The sequence below is a fragment of the Marmota flaviventris genome, chromosome 16, assembly GCF_047511675.1.
Source record: "Marmota flaviventris isolate mMarFla1 chromosome 16, mMarFla1.hap1, whole genome shotgun sequence".
In the NCBI taxonomy this organism is placed as follows: domain Eukaryota; kingdom Metazoa; phylum Chordata; class Mammalia; order Rodentia; family Sciuridae; genus Marmota; species Marmota flaviventris.
In genome coordinates, this window is record NC_092513.1 from 11,866,309 (window position 1) to 11,890,593 (window position 24,285).

The following is a 24,285-nucleotide window of genomic DNA, read 5'->3' on the forward strand; positions in this document are numbered from 1 at the left end:
ATCCTTCTGCAAGTACCACCTGTAAGTAAATGTGACTGAGCTGACTTTCTGTTTTTTCCCTATTTTCATTGTCTTATTTTTTCTTCATTTTTCTCAATTTTCATTTGTACACATTTATTTTGAAACTCACTTGTATCTGTAATTTCCATGCCAATCAAACTGAAAGACTTTTGTAATCTTAATATTTCAGGTTTTAAGAAGTTTTATGGTGTTTATGGAAATATTGTAGCAATCATTTCATCATAGAAGTGTAAATAACAGAGAAGGAAATACTCTACTTACACTTATCCATTAAGTTATCAGCATTCAATGAGTGAAAATGAGCTGGATAATTAAAATGAATGATAGTTGGACTGTTGAGTGAAACAGACATGGGTTTGGAGCATGGATATAAATACTCATATTGACATCTCAAAACAGTTTATCTGCCTTAATTTCACTTTCTCCTCCCTAAAATGAGAAATATAGTCATGAATGTTACATGGTATCATATATGTAAAAATGTGTATGATATATATATATATGTATATGTATGTGTGTGTGTGTGTGTGTATATATATATATATATATATATATATATATATATATATATATAAAGTATCTGGTAAGGGGGCTGGAACACATTTAGTGCTCAATAATTGCTTCAACTTTAATTCTTCCCAATAGTTTTTAAACAAAAGATATTTTTGTTCTTGTTTAATCTATAACATAGTTTATTCCACAGGCCCTATTTAAAATATAAAATCATAAAAATATTTTGAACTGGATACCAGTAAACTAGTATAGTGAGTGTTGAAATCATCTTTATATCAAGAGTAATTTGTTTATGCAGGCTAGAATATTCATATATGAATATCAGACATGTAAACATATATACACTCCTTAAAATTATATGAAATATGTATATCAGAAAGAAAGTATATATATATATATATATATATATATATATATATATATATATACATTTACTCAAAAAGCTATTATCATGTGATATTTAAGTTAGCCTGATTTTATCCAGACACAACAAAGAAATCATCATTGAGGAAAATATGTGTTTGCACATGAACATTTGCAAAAATAATGACTTCACATGTCACACTAACAGTAATTTAAATTCAGTTTTTAAAATTCCATTTGTCAATATGAATCTATAGGATAAAATGTCCACTAATCCTTAGCTAGTAAAGAAATCTGATAATCATGTCTCAGATGGTAAACAAATGGGGTAACACTGCTTAAATTCTGTGGAAAATAAATATTCCAGGTTTTAAGAAGATCATTTGAAATTCTGTTCATATATGCATAAACAATTTTAAGAGAAAATTATTCAATTCTAAGTTGATTCAGAAAAGAAACATAAAAATAAAATGATTAAAGAATAATTCAGTCTTATATTATTGAAACAGTATGTAATTAAGTCCATAAATATAGAATTATACATTTTAAAGGAGTATCTTATTTCAAACAGACAATTCTTATTTATAGGTATTTAATAGCAAATTTTCATGAATATGGAGCTGCAAAACTTATATATATCTTGCAAAGTAAGTTTTTAAAATACTATGTGCGGAATGGTCATTGAGTTGTATTTGGATCAGGCATTTATTTCTATTAATAATCAGGCACAGTTCCCCTGACACTTGTCATTTTAATTGAAAGTCACAGAAAGGGGATGATTTAATTCTTAAAGTACAGAGGAGACCCAAGTATTCAATTGAGGTTGTAAATTTATTTATTGCTGACAGGACTCAAACCTAGTTCCAGAATTTTGAAAAGCTACCCCAATTATATATGTAAATTAGTAAAGCAATGATCACTAGGTTTAGGATTATTATGCATTTAAAAAATATTTTATATATGAGAATATGAAAAGCATTGCAAATAACTTTGCCAAAGGAGAATGAAATGATTTTTTGTTTATATATTTTGTGTTCCTTCCAAAAAATAAGCATAGAGAATAATAGTTTAATTTGTACCCTCAAGAAAAAAATTTACACACACTAAATTCTTGAAGTTAACTTCAGAATATCACAGTGGGCTAGAATTCAGATCATAGGACTCCAAATCTGTATTTTCAACAATTTTTTGCAAACCAAATAAATCAAGAAGAAGCCATTTAATGTTTTTGAACTTCTCTTCCTTTTGTATCACTAGATAACTTTTGGACTTCACTCTTTTCTTTGCATCTATAAAAGATAATGAATGATTTCTTAGAGTTCACTTTAAATCTATAATAATTTAAATTAATAAATTATAAAACCTAATAACTTAGCCATGACATGAAAGACATCTCTTCTGCCCTACTTACATCATAGGAAATTAAAACTTTACTTAGAAGATCTGGAACATATGCCTAATATTTCCTTAGGAAGTAGAGCTCATTTATTTGTTTGTTTATTTTACCTTTGGAAATGGAGATGTTTTTGTCCAGCATTCTTACACTTGCTGGAATAGTAGCAATCAGCACACTCTTACATTAGTTTCAAAATAGTGACATCATTTTTTCCCTGAGTTGGTCCTGGAAGTCCATGCATGCCCTGTTGAGTTCCCATTCTGTTATAAACTCCTGCTAAACAATATTCAAATAAATCCAATTTCACACTGCATGTGATTTCCACTCACTGCAGCACTTTAGTTATGAATGCCTCTTTCTGAATTGAACTGAATTTTCATTCTTAGAATATTGATGCCAACCCATCTTACCTTTTAGGAACTAATTGTGTCAATCATTTTCCTTCATGCTCCTTCTTTTAACATTTCTATTTAACAAATACCACACTGCTAAATACTTACGAAAAACTCAGCAATTAAAATAGAATTTATTAGGGACTGGGGTTGTGGCTTAGTGGTAGAGTGTTTGCCTAGCATGCCTGAGGCACTGGGTTCAATCCTCAGCACCACATTAAAAATAAATAAGTAAATAAAGGTATTCTATCCACCTACAACTAAAAACTATATATTGAAACAAATAACAAAATTTATTAGAAAAATTCATATTATTATTTTGTCCCATCACCTATACTGTCGTTTAAAAAGCCATAGTACTTTTTAAAAATGTCCCATTAATCCCCCAGAATACCTACTCTGAAGAATGGTCTCTGCTTATCAGTGGCCTCTCTGCCACAGTTCTGTTGAATCTCTGGAGACCAGGGTCCTCTGCTGCCACTATTCTGATGGTGGCAGAAGAAGCCATTCAGTGTTTTTGAACTTCTCTTCCTTTTGTATGCCATTGGTCTTCAGATGTTGGATGACTAGTATTTTCTTCTGTCCTCAATGCTTTGGTGCTCTATTGAATCGTCCTAGTGAACATGACTCCCTCATTAAGGGGCCCTCCACTTCCACTTTCACAGCCCCACCCAGTGACAATGGGTATCAATCTCTTCAATACTTCAGGAGGAAGAGAGGGAGGGTCATGGCTCTTTCATTTTTCTAACACATTTATTGATTATTACTTGTGGGTAGTAAGTGTCTGTCTCCCATGTCCGGCTGCTATTGTCAACTTTTTGCATAAACCAGAAGGGCTTTGGACATAGACCTGTTTTCACACATTTGCCACTGCAAGTACAGTCTCCTCACCACGTTGCAGTTCGGATGCTCATTCTGATTGGTCCCATTGCGGCTGATTTTCTTTTCTTTTTCTTTTTTTTTTAATTCACACATACTGCTACAACACTGTTCCCAAACACACTGACAGGGTGGCTGATTCTGGAGGGCTCCCGGGCATCTCTGTCCATAGACTAAGTTTGGAAGTTTGTATCTAGATAATTTATATGATTTTTTAACTTATTTCTTAAAAATCTAAGATCATTTCTCCTGTATTTCCTAAGTCTAAAACATGCGAATCTCAAAATTTTGACACTACTGGATCACAGAAGGGAATGGTTGATCTCAACCCTCAGTGTTTTAGGAGACTTCTGGGTTCTTATACAGATGCTGCCTCTCCTTCCCCCAGAATCTGATGTGAGAAAGGGAAAGCTCTGTAAGAGAGTACCTAGTTGGTGAAAGGACCCATGACTTACTTCACTGGCATTTGCAGATGGGAAAGGAACCAGCATCCTGAGAGCTCACTTGGGGTTTTTGGATTTGGTTCTGTTTCCAATCACAAAGGAGAAGTAAGAGCCATCACATACCACTGTACTGGAGATGGCCTTTGTCATTGAGACTGCTGCTCCATGATGATATTCTGTATCATCCCAGACCTAAAAATTTAGCTGGAGACAGAGAGAGGAGACACAGAGAGAAAAAGGGCTAAAAAAGAAGAGTGGAGGGGACTAAACAAAGGAGATGATATACATATATAACAGATATACAAATATAGATAGATATCCTAACAAATTCTGTGTCAAAGGATTATATCTTTCCATCTTCTTTCTCCTTTCACCTTGGCATACTCTATGATTCTATTTCCAATTCCACTTACTAAAAACATTTATTGTTCAATATTCTGTTAATTACACATTTCCTTTTTAAAAAATTTTCCCCAAATTTTACAATCTTTTACAATTGCAGAGCTTCAAACCACACCTATACAGCAGAGTCTCAAATATGCTTCTAACTTCAGTTTGCTTTTGAATCTCATCTCTAAAATATCCTCCCGTAAGTCAGAATCAGACATTTTAGTGCTACTAACTCAATGTATCCCAAGACAAACTTAGTGAAACTTCACCCATCAAAGTAAGTGAATGGATTCACAGGTCAGTAAGATGACCTGTGATTCATCTAATCAAACAGATTAACCCAGCTAATCAAAGAACGTTCCACTGAAAGGGAAGAAAGTTGTCATCCATAAAACAGAAGGATAGTGATTGAGAGAAGTTTGGTAATGCAATGAAAACCATGTCCCATGGGAAGCATGCCATGGGAAAAAGATGTGACTAGAGTGATATTAGGCTGGGCAGTCCTTTGATCAAAGATGGCACCAGTAGTTTATTTTATGCAATAGCATCACAGATTGGAAACATACAGCTTCTCATCTTGTTTTGTTTCTGTGTTTGTTTCACCAGCTAGTTGTCTAATTATACCTATGTCCCCATGTTGTGTGCCTATAGGGAAAGAAAACGCTACTCCGAAAAATGTGTTTGGTCCCCCTGGAAGTTATATATCTCATAGGTAATTAAAATGTTGGCATTCTGATTTCATAGATCACGCTTATGAGATTGATAAATGCAAATCTATTACTAAGAGATGATTCTGGTTTCTACTTAATGACAAAATTCAACCCCCAAGCATCAAGATTGGCATCAACATGAGCCATAAGACATTCAAGGAAACAATATTTCTTAAAATGCATTCTGTGGAACGCCAGGTAATAAAACACTATTGAGGGTTTAAAAACTACACAGACTATCTCCCCTTTTCTAATAGCTTTTAAATTATTATGCATTAGCCTATTAAAAAGAAAACATCTTGCTAAAGACATCCAATACTAAGTCATTGTTTTCCAAAATCGGTTTTACTGAAGATGTATTTTCTCTTATAGTCCCTGGGTCTCAGGGCAATTTTACACCCTGGAAGTCCAAGAGACACAGCCAGCTGTCATACCTAAAGAACACAAGTTCTGTCCCTCTGATACATCTATAACAATGGCAACCATATGATCTTATGCCACTCAATTCTCACTTAAGGGCTTAGTAACATTTCTCTTTGCCCAACTGTATGTTAACTCCTTCATGTGTGTCTCCTTACCACAACTAGAGAATAAAATCATTAAGAATGAGAATTTGATCCAATATTCTTCCTATACAATCTGAAGCTTCTGGAAAGAGAATAGGCATACATTTTCCACAGATTCCTGCTTTTTTAATTGTAGAGCTAGTCATTACCCTTAAAGTAGGAGTCACACATACTATTCTCACGGTACAACTCAGGAAGAAATATGTAGGACTATTAATGCTAAATTGTATATTCAATGTTGCTGGCAGATTGCACTCTTCCTGCCACCCTTAACTTTTTTTTATAAAATGGAAAAAAAAATGTTGTATTTTCTCACCATCTAGTAAATAAAAGAAAGCATGGACAATTTTCATGCACCATTTATTTTAAACTATAGTTGATATTTGCATCCAAACCCATCTTCAAAAACTTAGTATATCTGTATCTAAAACCTAGATCAAGGGCCCTAAATTATATCATAATATGTGTGCAAACAAAAACAAATTCATTGTTGACAAGCAAATCCATCTTGCTTACCTGAAGTTTAAAAGTTCAGGGAAAATACAAATTTTTGTGTTGTGAATTAGTTGTGTAATAATTTTTGCTGTTTCAGCATGAGTTGCACTGGTCATAATTGAATTGTGACTTTCTCTAAATTAGTAGAAGGGAGATAAAGAGCTTTTTATTTCTAGGCAGCACTACAGAAGAAGTGTCAAGAAATTGAGAAATATGTGTTCTTAGCTTGAACAAAATCGCATTAAAGTCAGAGCAAAACATATATGAACTATTAGCCAGAGTTTTTATGTAGAAAATATCTAGTAATTCTTTTGAAATCTGATTTTACAAAATTTTAATTTGAAAAATATTTCAAAGATAGGGAATACCTTTGAATTTCAGATATTACTAATTCTTAAGACATACTTAGAGCAGAGTTTTAAATTCTGGCTTATCTTCAGTGATTCTGTCAGAAACTTTTATTAAATACCTGCAGTGCAGGGGTAATTTAGAACTCGGCTACAATATAAGAGATTTATGATCATATTATGTAGTTTATTATTTGTGTACAACATTTACATCTCATTCAACTGCTACTAAAGATGAATAGAAACAGAAGAAAGGAGGTTTCCTGGTCATGTATTTGACAAGGCCTGAAAGCATCTGATATCTGTGTTTGAAAAAGCTTTTTCACCTATTGAGTAAAACTGGCTTACACATTTTGTGTCCCCTGACACTTTTTATGAAAGAAATAGAATATGCAGTACCGATAATATCTATAAAGATCTCAGATCATGATAAAATGTATCAGAGAAAAATGTTAGCAATAAAGCAATGTTACCTTCAGGAATTTGCAATTTGTTTAGGAAAAGCGACATAGTAATAAGAAGATACTAAACAGTTATGGAGACAACGTACCCACGGGGGTCGATCCAGATCTTGCAATAGCACATTATGATGTTCATTATACAAATGAACAGAAAGCAAACAAAAAGAACATTGTGCTCAAGGCCACAACAAACACAAAGGCAGGAATCTGAACATGGCTCATAATGAAGAAAGGTTGTAGCTGCTCAAAATGCTGTTTTATATGTTGAAACCGGGCAAGCACACCATTCAGGGTAAATCTGGCTAGAATGATTTTCAGCATATAACACATTTTGTTAAATTTTATTCTACATGTTAAATAGGTACTGGAAAACCAGAACAAAAATAATTTCAGAGATTATTTGTAAAAGAGTGTGTGTATTGAATTTGAGCTTTTTTCTTGTAAAAGGAACCTGTTCATAGATCTCACTCACTGGTGATAAAAAATACAAGTGTGGTTGATCTGTCTAAACAATCATTCATATTAGATATGTATATGTATATGTATATGTATATTGCTAATATGAATTATTATGACATTATGATGAATATATATATATATATATATATATATATATATATATATATATATATTCATCAACATAGGAAAACAGAAGTTTGTCACTTGGAAATGTTTGACCTAAAATATCAAAGAATCAGGACTCTTGTCTCCCAGTACTGTTAGAATAGGTAATAAACCAGCGCGATACCTCTTCATTTTCTATGGCTACTCTATGCTCAAAGGTTTCCTAAAGCAACTGAAATATACATTATAGGTTACTTTAAACAAATCAATGTGTGTCTCTGTGTATTTAGGTTTGTGTTTATGGAACACTCATAGAAAATTTATGAAAACAGTGGGTCAAATCTCCATCATTTTACATGGAATAAATGGTGTTATACTTTGCTGGACTTAGTTCTGTCTCCACAGTTGAAAAACTAAACTCATTTTCTTCATTGGAATTATTTTGATGATAAGGATAATCTGTCATTCAATGGCTTGGACAAATCCCACTAACTTTAATGTTAGCATTCTAATAACTGCATTGTCAACAATGAAGATTTTGTATATGATGTCCCATTTATTTTAAAGAAGTAGAATACTGAACAGGTTGAAACCATTCCTACAATCCATTGGTCTCCTTGCACACATTTTAAGCATGGCACAATTTAGGGTTTGTTGTTGTCACTGTTATTTTAGTTCTAGTTTTAGTTTTATAGACAGTTCAAATCCTAGGAGAAACCTTTAAAGCTCCAGATGTACACCACAGAAGTTTATTAGAGTGACATTATGAGATAATAAGCTAGAAATGGTGTTAAATATCAATTACAATTCAATTAATAATATAGAGTAGCATTTTCCATCTGTCTTTTCCTGAGATGCGTATGTTTACTGTCAATAGCATAATCTATAAATCTAGGAGAATTACAAAGCCAACCACAAATTGGTTGGGTGTTGCTAAATATTGATTCACACTCATTTTCCTCATCTAGATGGAGAATTTTGAATCCCTTTGAACTTCACCTTAAAATACACACACTCACACACATGATTTTCTGAATTCTAAACATAACATATACTTTTATAATGTGTGATTATATAGTCATAAGGTTGCATCATCTAAATGGAATATTTTCCTGCTGTGTCAGCTGCATTAATTGGTTTATGCTGGTTACTACAAAGCGGTTGCTTGACTGTCTTTTCATTCAATTACCTACCCAGTTCTGAATTAACCCCATGAACTGTACTGCTTTCTCTAATGAGTTTTACTAAATGGAGGCTTGGGCACAACTGCAGGCTCACATGTGCAGTGCATTTTAGAGTTATTTGCTATTGATGTATTCAATATTCAAGCTTTTCATTTTTCCTTTTGGCTTTCTAAATATTCATGATAGAACTATTCAGTGGGATATCAATATATCCTCATATAGGCAGAATAAAACAATAGGCTGTTCCCCACTACTGCCAATGATGTTTCAGTATCTGCTGGAATGTGGTTTTAAAATGATGAGAAGCTCAACAGGAAAGACTGTGATGTCTCTTGTAAGTACAGGACGGTGGCCTTTGATATGAGCTCATTATCATTATTTCAGATTCTTCTTGGTATAACATAGCCCTTGCGCTAGGAAAAAAAATTAAAAACCAAAAAAAAAAAAAAATCCTAACAACTTGGATTCCATATTTTAACTACTCCTACGTATGGTGCTAGAGAGTTTTGAGTTTTTCATGTTTAGTTCTTTTATTACCACTTTTTATTCGTGTGGTCAGTTTCCTCAACTGAAAAATTAAAAATATTTCACTGACTTCAGAGGGCTACTGTAAGGATTCAAAAGACATAATATTATAAAGTGCTTATAAGACAGCTTGGCCCATAGTAAGCCCTCAGGGATGTTGGTGTCATCAACACCATCATCATTTGCTCAAGAACACAGTCAAGACATAAGGAAGTGATGGGCAGTTGTTCCCCATCTCCAGCTTGAAATGCGGAGACTATAGATTTATGTCGATTTATTTTATCCCTTATGGTACTATTTCCCCTATCTCTATCATTATGCCATGTGGTGGTCTTGTTAAGAAAAACTTGAAATGAAAATAAGATTCAGAATGCTGCACTGGGAAAAGTTCACTTTTCTTCACCCATATAAATTGGTATGAGGATTAACAGCGGAGACTTCAAGAGACTTGAGTACTCTACCAGCTGTCTCTAGGGTTGCTTTTGGCTCCACCAGTATAATATGATTTTCTGAGTTGTGTTCATTCAGACTCCTGTTTGTTTGTCTGTTTTTTTTTTGCTTTTTCAATGTATCCCATCTCGTGCAAATTGTTGTGTCCTTGAGTTACCCAACACAATTCAAACACACTCACTTATGTTTGAGAAATCTGCAGGCTTATTGATCTGGCTCCCTCAGGGCAGAATCCACAAAACTCAAATACTCAGAGTCATTTGCAACTAGATGTGAGCACTTTAATTTGGTTTTGCTAGTTAGTCATAAGCTTCTGAACCTTTGGTTCAGAATCAAGCAAATTAAAAAGAGAGGCACTGGGATTGGTAGCAGCAGAGGCATACAATATGATCAGAGGCAGCCAGAGAAAGGTCTTCCCCAGAAGCAGTTGGAGTTTCTTCATCTGTGCAGTGTTGATCCAAGACACTAGGATTGCTCCCATAAATTTAGACCCAACCAATCTTGTAAGTTTACCTTCAGTCTGTGAACGAAAATACCAAATATCTTTATAATAAAAGACTTTTATGAATTTAAAGTGTGTGAGTGTGTATGTAATTCACAAAAGGAATGTAGTGCTGTTTTCACATTTTAATAAGATAAAGTTATATACTGAAATGTTTAAGTATAGACTCAAATGATGGAAGCCTTATTCAACTTTTAATTCTGAGAATTAGAAAAAGGATAACAGTGTAACAAGAGTTATATAAACTTATAATGGTGATCTACTAACATTAGTCAATTTTCCTGAAAAAATAACAATGTACTTTTCTTGGTTGTGTGTATTCCCCGCTACTGGGAAAAATGAGCAGATTTTGCCAAGCGACATCCTGAAAATGTGCAGAGCTCTGCTTCAGTCCATATCATATTTCACGGAAAGCTATTGGCCTTTTTTTTTACAGCACAGTAAAAGAAGGACAGATTAAGGATAGCTTTTATGGGATTTATAGGTTTGGTTCATTCATTTTTGTATGTGTAGAAAGGTAAGAGAGAGAATGAGAATGAAAGAAGGATAAGAATGCTAAGAAGATTTACTGGTTCTTATTCTATCTTAATTCTCCAAACCCAACTTCAATGGCACTAGCTCTACTACTTATTAAAAAAAAAAAAAAAAAAAAAAAAAAAACACCAAAAACCAAGTGCAGTCTAGGCCCTAGAGTTTCAAGAATAGTTTTTCCAAGTAGACTGTGGTAGCTATCTTCATGAAAAGCTATCTGGATTTTGTCTTTTTTCCTTGTGTGGAGATTAGGAGCCTGACCTAATTCTGAGCCTGACGTCCATTCTAAGTTCTACCATGTAAAGTATAAGGCCCAAGGCCATTTGCTTACCTTTCCTTGGAACCTAATTTTATCATATTATGTTAATAGTATCCACTCCTAGGGTTGTTGTGAGAATAGTAAGATAATTTGTGACACATAATAACCTCCCAATGCATTTCCACTACTATATTATTATCACAGACATGTCTCCAAACTCTTTTTTAATGCTTCATCTTTGCTCTGCATTGGCATTGTTTTGAACAGGGAGGGATGGGCATTTCAATTGCACTGTTACAGGGCAGCTTGGGGAGAGGGCATCAGTGAGAATGTGTTTACCTTTGAAAAGCCATACTGTCCAATTCTCAGCTCCACTGAATGTTAATGCATAGGTAGGGCTCAACATTGAAGCCACATTGCCTTCATAGGAAATTTTCATTAAATCAATATCAAAATAAGTTATAAAAAATGAAGTTATACCATCCTGACAATTTTCTTGTTGTGAAAGTGTGACTTCTATATCCCCATTTTTCTTCATGTATGAGATGATCTTTGTATTGAAAGATAGATCCTGGAATACAGGTATCCCACCAAGCATTCATTGTCAAATTACAATTGAAACATAAAATCTACAAAAAAAAAAAAAAAAAAAAAACTACTATTGAAACATAAAATCTCTGAGGGCTTTACTTTCTTAAGTTCTCCTTGGTTTATCCACATATATTACACTGTTGGTTTAATAACATTTTCCCTAAAAGCCATTTCTTTGAGACAACAAATAACTTTTCATTCATTGCAAGGTCATGGAGATGCTGGGCAAGATCAGCCTTAGCAGGAAAAGCATTTCTTGAGTGAAAATGCTGTTTCACATTGTCACTGAGTGCACCTGAGAAAACATCAGTTTCCCTCTATTTTTCTGTCCCTTTTATTATTTAATCTCAGCATAATCCTATTGGTGTATAGCTTACTTACACAAAACGGTATATGATGGCAAGCACAGGCAGGCAGGCACTTACCCTTATGTTAATTCTTATGATATGGCACTCAGGCAACAAATAGTCAGAACCACATTATCAAGAATTATGAAAGACTCACTGTGATGGGCTGATGATTTGAACAATTAAATGCTCTCTGTCCATGTTTACTGCCTCCGTAATTCAAGTAACATAAAATGAAACGTGCATATAATTCTTCAAAATGTGAAGACAGGTGTTCAGTTTCATTATGCTCTGTGCATATCAACTCGTATTTACTAAAAAATATGAAAAATCAAGTGATAAAATCTCCAAGTATTTTATGTGGACAAACACTTTAGGAAGTGTTTTAATATTCATGAGAAACAAAACCAATAAGGAATAAATATAGATTAGCTCACAAGGGGTAGGGGGGCTGAGATGCTCCTCAGTCTGTCACCTGTTAGCTAGAGAACCAGGAAAACCAGTGACATTATTCAGCCCACTTCTAAGGTTTGAGAATGGGGTGGGCTGTAGGTCCTAGTCAGAGTCAAATGTCACAGGGCAGGAGAAGGTGGTAGTCTCAGCTCAAACACTGAAAGCCAATGAGCGCTCTTATTTTGGCTTGATTCAAGGCCCTAACACTGGTGAGAATAAATCTTATTTACTCAATGTAATGATAAAAAATGGTTCCTCTTCAGGAGACACCCTCAGGAACCCACCCAGGGATAATATTTTGCCAGCTATCTGAGCATTCTCACTCCAAGTCAAATTGACATTTAAAATCAGATGTCAAAGGAACACACACACAACATGTGCAAAATTCCTAAGTGCTTAAATACGACCATTAATATCTGTATGCTGGGAAACACTTTTAAGCAACCTACCTAGGACCCAGACCATTTCACATTCTTGCTTTTGGTAATTAAAAAGAAAAACAAATGATAAGGATAACTAGCTTCAAGGGAAGCAATGTTTCTTTGTTATAAAACATCTAGTTATTCAATGGACAATTATTTGGATTATGATTCTCTATGTACTAAAAGCCTATGGAGGATGCTGTGGTTGGAGGAATGTAACCCCATGTTCAAATTAGAAGTGCTGAGATATTAAAGCAAGCTTGTATTCATTCAACAAATCTCACTTGCACATATACTAAATGCTAGGCTCTGTCCCAGGTGCTACAAATAATATAATTGGAACAACTAGACAACATTTCTGACTCCCTGAGTTAACATGAAGAAAAATAGGCTGTAATGAAATCACGAGTTAAATTTGCAAATTCTGATAAATGTGATGGTATAAAAGCAGAGGACCATTAAGAACACATGAGAGTAGAACCTGCTTTTGAAGAGTCTGGGAGGATTTTGTAAGAAAGAAGTGTTTGCACTTGGATGAGAAGTGAAGAGAAAAGGTAATTGGGAGAAATGGGTGTTGAGAGCAGGTTGGTAAATGATGATGGGACTAGTTCTCCCCATTGCCCAACAGGAATATTCAGCACATTAAGGTGAACAGAAGCACAGCTTATTAAAGAATTGAAATAAAATAATAAGTTTGAAAGCCAAAGAGCCAGGGGGAGATTATTTCAAGTCAAAATAAGTCTAGAAATTTCAAAATCTACAACTCAGGTATTATAGGTCACATTTAGGATATTTAGCCTTCATGCTAAGAGCCAAGGGGGACACAATGGGTCATAAAACAGATGAGTGCATATCAGATTTATGACTTTAAAGATTTCCAGCATCCTATTAACATGGAAAAACCTCAGGGTCAGCAACTTTAGATTTTTTTTTTCCTGTAAGGATCTGTGAAAATATTGGAACAGATTTCCCAGAAACATGAACATTTGCACAGATATCCAGAAATGCCTGCAACCTGATTCCATAGGGTTCCTGAACCCACGGATCTTCATGTTCAATGTTCTTACACTAGAGTGAAGTACTTATTTGCAATTTTAGGGCTAATGATAAACCCTGCACATTAAAAATATTAGTAAGAAGAAGACCTGATAGAAAAGATTTATGAAAGAAGCCTTCAAGACTAGATAATTTATTCTGGGAAAATAAAGAGGCTAGGATGTTAATTTTACTTAAAGATACAAAGAAAGAATTTTAAGGCCAGCATGGCTCAAACTTGGCTAAGTGCACTGATAACAAATCCAGATTTAGGTTCTGTTATGGTGTGAGGGATTCAGGCAAAAAAGAGCCCACGTGCACTGCAACTGGCAAGGACAGAGAGACAGGGCTACCCAAGCCCTTTCAAGAGTTACCTGCAGGTCCTTGTATCCTGGATACTGTGCAGAGAATTAGAATTACAGGCAGTGTTATCAGTCCTATTTGCCTGGCTGGATTTCAATCTTTTTTGATCCCACCCCTTTTATCTGTGCCCCCATTCTTCCCTTTTGGAATGGGAATGTTTACTGCATATTGGATATATATACACACATATATATAGCTTGCTTTTGATGTTTATAGATTCACAGCTAGAAGTCTGCCTTGAAGCTCAGAGAACACTTTGAACTTGGACTTTTGGACAATACTGTCAGTGTAAGACAATGGAACTCTTGGAGATGAACTAAATGCATTTTGCTTTGTGAGATGTACATGAGCTTTTGAGGTTCTGGGTGGAATGTTATGATTTTCATATGACATGTCCCTTTACAACTCCTGTGTTGATGCAGGAATGTTCAGAGGTAAAATGATTGGATTATAAGAACTGAAACCTAATCATTCCATCCTAGTTTGAATGGACTGCTTGGGAGGTAACTGAAGGCAGATGGGGCATGACATTCCTGTAGGTCACTGGGACATGCCCTTGAAGGGTTTATCTTCCCTGTAGCCACTTCCACTGCATCTGTCTGCTTCCTTATTGCCATGGACAGAGGAACTTGTCTCTGCCATGCCCTTTCCTAATGATGTTCCCATCTCACCTTAGGCCCAGACCAATGGAGTCAGCCTTCTATGGACTGAGACCTCCGATACCATAAACCAGAAAAAATTTTACTTCTCTAAGTTGTTCTTGTGTGGAATTTTGGTCACAGCGATACAAACTCTGAATAAGTTATAGTTCAAAACTTTTTATGGTTCCAAAAAACTGAATGCTCAATACATAAGTTAAAAACATAAGGAATATGTAAAATCAGGGCCACCTTGCCCTGTTCACCTGTCAAATTATCTTCTATTCTCATATTTCTAGAAAAGCTAGTTTTGGTCTGAAACCTAAACAATTTCACTTCTTGCAGATACCAAATTATTTTTTATCTTGTTGAAATCTTTTCAAACTCTGACTCTCTTATTTTACCTTTCTTGACATTCTTCTTCTCACTACTCTTGTTTCTTCTTCTTTCTTGGCCCATAGGTTTGTACTTTCTTCTTGAATATAATGACCAAAACTGTTTTTCCAGGACTGAATTTCATTCCTCTTCTTTATGTAGGACAGATGGGGCTGGACACCCAAGGAATTTTCAGGAAGCACCTTTATTTAAGCTGCAGCAGTTCAGAGGGGCTCATGCCTAAAAATCTCTGAATGCTGGTTACAGAAATTCTTTTAGATTTATACTCAGTGGGGGTGGTTACATGATAGTAGGAGGGAACACACTCTTTGTCCCATATTCTTAGGCCAGACAGAGGTTTTTCAAGTTTTGACCAAGAAAACCGAAATAATACCATTTTGCACAACAAGCTTCATTGCAGATTCTAAGTCTATTGAATCTTTTGTCTGCAAACCTGGCCTTTACAAGAAAGAGGAAGCTTCAAACCACAATGTTCTCTGCAGACATCCTGCTGATAATCTTCTTAATTTTTTTTCTGACAAAAGGAGAAGCTTAATTATGGCAAGAATCTTCTGGATGGAGGTACTGCTTCAATCCCAGTAACACCACTTCTTCAACACTCAGACCTCATTCATTTAAATTGCTGTACACACAGCCCAGGCTCAGCCAACAGAAGTGGGTGGGGGTGAGACTCGTTTCATATTCTCTCTGATCACAGTGATGGAGGCAAGAAGTGTGAATAAAGGGGCAGAAAAATGGACATGAAAGCTGAAGTAATTTAGAGATGATATTGAAGTCTAATATTTCACAGAATCATCTCAGAGATTTCTGGGCTTCTTGTGGATTTTTAAAATAGTCAGAACAGTAACATGAATTTCTACAACTGGTTTCAACAAAGACATCAAAACTCTGAAGGCACATGAAAACCGCCATCAGAATAACAGCCAGTATTACTACATAGAGGAGGGCTAAGTAATTCTAAATTTATGGGATTGCTGCAGTTTGTATATGAGGGGCCCTCCCAAAGCACTTGTGTGAGAAAATGCAGGAACATTTGGAGGTGAAGGGATTAGAATATGAGAGCTGTAACTTAATCAGTGGATAAATGCATTTGATGGATTAATATTTTGAAAGGACTGTTGACTGTTGTTGCCTATAGGCATGCTGGGTGTGGCTGGAAGACGTAGGTCCCTGGCTGTGCCTATGTTTTGTCCCTGGTGAGCAGAGCTCTCTCTGCATCATGGTTTCCACGTCCTGAGCGCTTTCCTCTGCCATATCTTTCTGACATGAGATTCTACCTCATGCGGGGCCTGGAGCTGTGAAATCAGATGACCATGGGCTGAGCTTCTGAACTCATGAGCCAAAATGAACATTTCCTCCTCTAAGCTGTCCTTGTCATGAATTTTGGTCACAATGGCAAAAAGCTGTCTAACATATACATGCTTAAAAAATATGAGATACCATGGAATGAAATGACTGCCCATTTCTAGGAGAGCTCTGTTTCTTGAAGGCAATACTAGAAATGGAAATGAGAAGGAAGAAAAATCTTTAAACAAATTTGACAGATCTTGAATATAGAACAATGTTTTAGGGTCAGGACAAATATTAAACCTCTGTGAAAACATGTGGGTTCATCATTGGCATGGACAACTCTCTGGAAGAGTATCAGTTCATGAGATGAAGAGAATGGGTTTACTTTTGGATAATGAAAATCTGAAATGCTTATAGAGGGTGCTGGTAGACATTAATAGCAAGCCATGCTTAGTAGGGTGACAGTTTTTGTCAGGAGTCCTGTCTAGGACACAGGTAAATTTCAGAGTCTTCATGAATATGGGTGATTTGCAAAGACAGAGTACATAGATGAGTGGACAGAGAAATCTATATAAATAAAGAAGTAATAGGATGAGCACAGTCTGAATAGAAGATGGGTTATTGGTAAAACACAGAACCAGATAAACCATCCCACTGAGGAGATCAGAATAATTCCAGGAGATTAGAATATTACAGAAATCAACAAAGAAGGATTTTTAGGAAGTGGACATTCAACAGTGTCAAGTAATTCAGGGATATCAACAAACATTGAGCCCTCAGAAATTCTATTATTAGCAATTAGGAGTTTTTAAAAGTCAGTGTCAATGGAATAATGGTGATAGAAATGCTAGAGACTTGGTTGCTAAAGAAAATGAGGCAGTGGGTGTACACAGCTTTTGAGATATTTTTAAATAATCTGCTGTGGAAAAACACAGAGAGGATAATGTATGTTTCCCAAAGTCTGTGAGATTTGGGTCAATTTTGAGTGGCTAAATAGGAGGATTGAAAAAAAAATGTCTTTAAAGAGGTAAACAAGAACAAATATGTGAAAAAGACAAAAAAAATTATTCTAGAAAGATTAGGTTATCTAACAAAGCACTAACTATGGTGCACAGATCAAAAACACACAAGGAAGGATCAAATATAAGCAGAATAAAATATATTTACATATAAATATGCAAACCAAGCATGCAAAATAGTAGTCACCTGGATGATAAAGAATATGGGAAATCCTCAGCAATAAAAAAGGGACATTTCAAGAGCTGATATGATTGCACACAATAGAGTATTCTGCTTTCTTGTGTCAGTGCCCTGATTTCTCCTCTTCTGAACTCTACTGATTTGTATTAATGTAAGGAATCCTCATCTCAGTTTTTCATAATTTCTTACCAAATGCTGTGATTTAAAATAATTAGGTAGGGACTGATAACTAGCAAAGTTAAAAGACTCCATGAAGACCACTAAAGGGGAGATGGGCGTGTTCAGCAGGCATCATTTTAAATCTTCCCTATTCTCTTTCATGAAGAGAACCCAAAAGCACACAATATGGCAGGTCAGAGGCAATTCAACTTAAGTGAGTCAAAAGAAATTTTTAGGAACACCTTTCAAGGCAATACAAATCCCAATAATAAAAGTCCTTTAAATACATCAAAAGGACTGAGTCATTCAAGAAGCATTTATCTGGTGGCTATTCCATGAGGATCAATAGGACCTGGGGGAAATCATTGATTTAAAGAGTCCTAAAAGGGAAAAATGAAATGAAGAAAAACTGTGAAAATTTGTCCCTATCTTTACTGAAGAAAATTACCAGAAAGTCTACCAAATACGTTTTCTTTAGGGTCACATGGTACATTGTTAAAACTTTTTTGAAAATAACTTTAGATTTACCAAAAACTTTAAAAGAGAGTTCCCATGTATCTTTCTCCAACTTTTCTGATGTTAGCATGTCACATAATCATGAAACATGATCAAGATTTAAAAAAACCAAATTTTGCTCAATATTATTAATTAACCTAGAACTTTTACTGGGGTTCAACAAAATTTTTGTTAATGTTCTTTTTCTACTTTTGTGAATCAGATGGCAGAGATACGCTTCACAGTACAAAACCTGTAAGAAATCCACCAATCCTGGAGAATGCCACAGATGGCAGGTCCATGTAGGTCACCATGTTTGCTGTGTCTGGCAAAATGGCATCTTCACCACACCACAGGAAAATTGTGTGCCTCACTTGCATGTTCTGTGAAGTTATCAAATGCATACTGAAGCATGGTTGTCTTTAAACAAAGACAGAGGAGATTATGACCATTCTATACAAAGAAATTGTGCCTTCATAATTTCTTTACAAATAATTGTATTAATGTCACCCAGGAAGTATTATCCAATATATTTATAAATGCCCAAAAAGCAACTCTAAACAAAAGTTTGATATTTAATCCTGGTCTGCTGAATTTAAGCTACAATATCTAGGCATAATGACCCTATCTCCAAATAATGAAAAGGACCCGAAGTGAGGAGATGTCAAAGCCTTGGGGCATCCTAGGTGAGGGTGTGTGCCGTGTTGCTAAATTCTGAACACAGGCAACTCACATGCCTTTCTGCTTTTTGGGGGGAATGAAGAGAGCAGTATGGATCTCTAATACCAATTTTCAGCTAAATATGATAGAGAAACAAATCAGTGAAAAGAGCCTTACCTATCTATCTTTTAATCTTTGCCACATCTCAGGTTCTGGTAGCTATACTGCATTTACTTAGAAGATTTTTCTATTATTTAGTAACACAAGGTGTCTGTTTTTCACGGATACTTATTTCTGTAAGTCTCTAAAACATTGTTGGCTGTGTTGTTAGATCATTATGGTCTTTTCGTACTATAGAATACCTCAAGTTACCTCTCTTCCTTTTAATCTGATACAGTCTTTTGAGCTTGCTGTGACAATTCCTTCCTATAAGTCTGGCCTATATGTTATTAACTCCAAGTTTTTACTAATATGATACATATTTAGAAACTTATAAGAAAAAAAGTCATTTGAAAATTAATCATGGTTTTGTGGTTAAGTTGGCAATCATTTCTCTTTAAGTTTGTTGTCTTCAATTGTATATGTGAAGCTCACCTGAAGAACTTAGCAATGAATTTCAAATCTCAGACCCCACATATATTTTCATTTTTAACCAGCATTCAAATTTATACTTTATTTTACTAAACTCCCTGCTATTGCTATGAGACTGTGAAAGGGTAGTTGTAAATGATAAAATGACATTTCTGTCCAATATCTACTAATAAAAACTTCAAATGCAAAGTGATTTTAAATCAGAGACAGGCATCTATTTTAAATAAGATTCTTTTCAAGGATATGACTAGAATCTTCAACTATGTTTTTCATATACTTTAGAAATGAATTTACTGAAGGTTTTTTTTTGCAGTGTTCCTAAGTCATATAATGCCTTCATGATTCTATAAAACATGCTTAATGTTTTACATGATATAAAAATGAGATAGTGACTGGACAAAAAGAAAATAATTATCTAGTCTTTCCTCCATAAAGTATTACATAATTTAGAAAACACACAATTAAAACTCCTTGCTGTGTTCTCACACTTCTAAAAGTATACATCAATCAATAAATGAAGTGTAAAAATTTTACTCAATGGGATAATAATTGGCTAGTAATTCCAAGAGAACTATACAACATCACACATGTAAATGTGGTATAATATTCCTGAGGGTGGTAATGATGAAATTGTTTAGTCAGGCTATCACTCCTGACCTTTCCAATTATAGATTCTAAAAACCAATAAATAAAAATCAAGTCAGTACTACCGAGTATACAAAGACAGGCAGGGAGTGAAGGATATATGATTCTTAAAGGATGAAATTCATACAGTGTAAGACCAACATTTTATCTAATTATCCTGTACACGTGGTCACTGATTTGCATGGTACTCAGTTCATGCAGAAAGTTAGAGATTATTAGAATGAAGAAGAGAAATCAAGATTCAGTCCCATTAGGGTAGCTGCGAATTTAGGCAAGAAAATAAAAAATAGAATTCAAAATAAAAGATACCACAGTGGGGAAACCTAACATTCCTATGTACAAATCACTCAACACTTGCTTGGCTCCTCATTTGCACTATGAAGAACATGAATCTAAAAAAATTAGTTAAAATGAATGGGTAAAAGGTCTGGGTGAAAATCTAAAATGATGGATAGATAGTTCAACAGCTAGTAAGTTCCACGGCAAGTTACACTTTAAAGTTTAAACCTAGCTGGGCATGGTAGTATGTGCCTGTATTCCCCATTTCTTGGACAATATAGGGAGTCCCTTTAACAACCAACCAATCAATTAATCAAGATTAAACCTAAACAACTTAAGGAATAGATAAATGCCTTAGAATTTAAAAGAACAACATAAAGGAGCCATTCTGTAAGAATAAAAGTCATATCTCAATAGTAATAATTTCTGAAGCAAAAGAAATGAAAAACTGAACAAATCCAAAGACAACAGATCCTTCATAAGAGATATGTGTTTATAGATTCTTTTGACTGAAGTTAAAATAAAATTTCAGATCTCAGGAAAGGTTTAAGAACATTGTAAGGTAAATGTTGGTAAATGTAGATGATTAGTTTTTTTTTTTTTTTTTTTTGATATGTATGTTTTTAAACATCAACTGTGTATAGAATTAAAATAATCAAATGTATGGAGGTTGCTATAACTGTACAAAAAATGTTAAGATAGTGATGTGATTGATAGAAGAAAAGCAGAATTCTGGTGTTATAAGTTTATTTAGTACATGATACATGATGCATCTACAAATTAATTCATATATTGATAGGGGTCAATTTATAAATATTTTAATTCTTAGATTAACCACTAAGTGCAAGAATGTATAGTTTATTAACTAATAAAACATATTGAATGATTTATTAATGAAAAAAATTCATATTTGATTAGCCCAAAAGAGAGAGAAAAGGCAGGAAATTCCTACTCTGAGAGTGGAAAATCAGAAAACACTTAGGTAATTGGTAGATGTAAACCTAAATATATTAATTACTATATTAAAATATTAAACATTTAATTAAAATAGAGTTTTTCAAACTAAAGAAATAAAAATTGACTACACATGGATTGCAAGAAACTCATTTTAAATACAATGGCACAGAGGACTTGATATTAAAAGAATTAGAAAACATGTAACATAAAAACATATGTGCATGCAATACTGGTGGCCCAATCAGTTAAGAGAAGACCCAAAGTCCTGCATGCAGTTAATAGGTGAGCCAGTACCAAAACTGTACTTTCAGACAGTTAATTTTCATCTAGAACTGTCTTCAATAATTTATTTCATAATATCCCTATCCTAAAGGTGAAGAAGAGGGCAAAAACTTTCTAGGTTCTACCTTTCATATTTAGATGTCATTTTCCAAATATAATTCTGAACACAATTTAATGTAAATTGGATAAAGATTAAGGATAAATTATTTGATAAATATGAAAAATGCAAATAATGGAACACAGATTATGAAATGCAACTTTACAAGATATATGTTCCTCTTTGAATTTTACTTCATTCATGCATTCATTTGCTAAAATATACTCATCAAATGTTGGTAATGTATTGAGGAATGGAGCTAAAAAATAGTGCTCAAGATGAACTGGATTTTTAATTTCTTCCATTCATTCATTGTGCTTAAAAACTCATTGCAATGGTTCTTCCATATACAATTTTTCTGCATATTCCTGAAGCTCCTTCCTTCCCTCATTACAGGTCTTTTTTTCTTAAATGATAGCTCACCTCCTTTATGAGTGCCTCCTTGAATACCCTATTTAAAATTGTAGTTATCCATATTGAACTCCCTACTTCCCCCAGCTTCCCTCCCTATTATATTTAGGACTAGCTGACACATTTGTATAACCACTAATTCATTGATCTATGATGTCTACAACTATAAGGCTGCACTTGATGTAGTCTCCAAAAATGTTTTGGTAAATTTGCCCCTGCATTTCAACTTTCAATAATACCTGGCACAGAGTTTACCTTAAATAAATACATGTTAAACAGGTGTTCATACTGTATATCTTCAGTAAGTATTGAAGGGTGAGAGGAGGTCAAAACTTTGACTTAATTAATTTAAATCACAAATATAAATTCCAATTTTCTGCATGATTATATTTTTGGAAATAATAAGGCATATGACAAAAATAAAGAAGATGAAATTTTTCACTTATTATAAAATGTGATTTCATTTAATGATAAAAAGTAATTTACCATATAACTATTTTCTTTGAAATATTATACACAGATGACATTTAACAATTGAAGCAAACACAGTTACAGCAAATGAATCTCAATAGAATATAGATCATATTACATTGATATAAGAAAATGTAGCCAGTGACTGGGAAAATGAACTGACTTTTAATACTTAGTGATTATCATGAAGCAAATGAAATATAATTAATAGATTCATGTGTTATAAGAAAATGAAGCATATCAAAATTTTGTTTCATCTAAATAGTGGTAAACAAGATATTATTTGCATAGTTTCTAGCAATGTGCATTATAATTTAGGGTCTTGATCAGGGAAATAAAAATACATTGTCTCCTTAGTAATGAACAACACAAATTTTAAGTGAAATGAAGTAACAACTGTTCAGAATTACATTGAGAACCTCTTCAAAAGTTTAGTATGTTGTTACTAGCAAATATTTCAAATTATTATTAAAGCACTTTAAAATATGAATGTAAAACAGATGAATAAATCTATCCACAGAAAAATTATTTGACACATGAACGTATACAAAAGACAAGGACTCTTCCTCAGGTGCCCTTAGGTACTTAAACTTCTGATTGACTCAACTATTAATTCTGGAATTTTATGACTCGGTTAAAAGCTGATTTTAATTTACAGATTTTTGCTTGGTGGAAGTTAAAATATTCTTTATTTAAAGTTAATCTGAATTTAACTTTTGTACCTTATCACATGTTAACTAGTTTCATTTCTAACTGAGCAAATATGTTACATTTCTTTATTAATTGGTTGTTCAGTTCCTGAAATGCATTTTGAAGCAGTTTCAATATCTTAATAATTCCTTCATTAATTAATGAGTTGGATAAAATCTTTGAGATGTGTTCAGTTTCTGTTTTCAAGGGACTCTATTTTATTTTTCTGCATAGTATACACTTTATATTAAAAATTATGCACAAAAACCATATAAATATTTATGTATGCCTACCCATACATTTATATAATTGATACACAATTAATGTTGCTTACTTAATCGGTACAGTTTGATATATTTGACATATTCATACTGCCATAACATCATCACCCAAGTTAGTGAACATATTTATCACCCCAAGAATCTGTGTTTAAATTCAATCCGGCTATATGACTTGCCGGCTACATAACCATTAATCAGTTCCTTAAATCTCTGAACTTGGACTGGTTATCTATAAAGGAGGATAGGTTTCTAGCTATTAAAGAGGAGTGCTGTGAACAAAAAAATAAATAGGAATGCAAAGTACAAGGTGCCAAAAATATATCTATGGCATAAGAATTAGCTACTATATGAATATAACCCATTCTCTAATTTTTTGTTTATGCATATAATTAAATGTTAAATATGTATATTGATGGGAGTGTATTGACAGTATTGTAAGTATTTACCTATATTAATCTATTTAGTTTTTGACAATTAAAATAAGCCAATTTAATACTATTACTGGATGAGACAAACAGAGAGAATAAAAACAATACTCAAG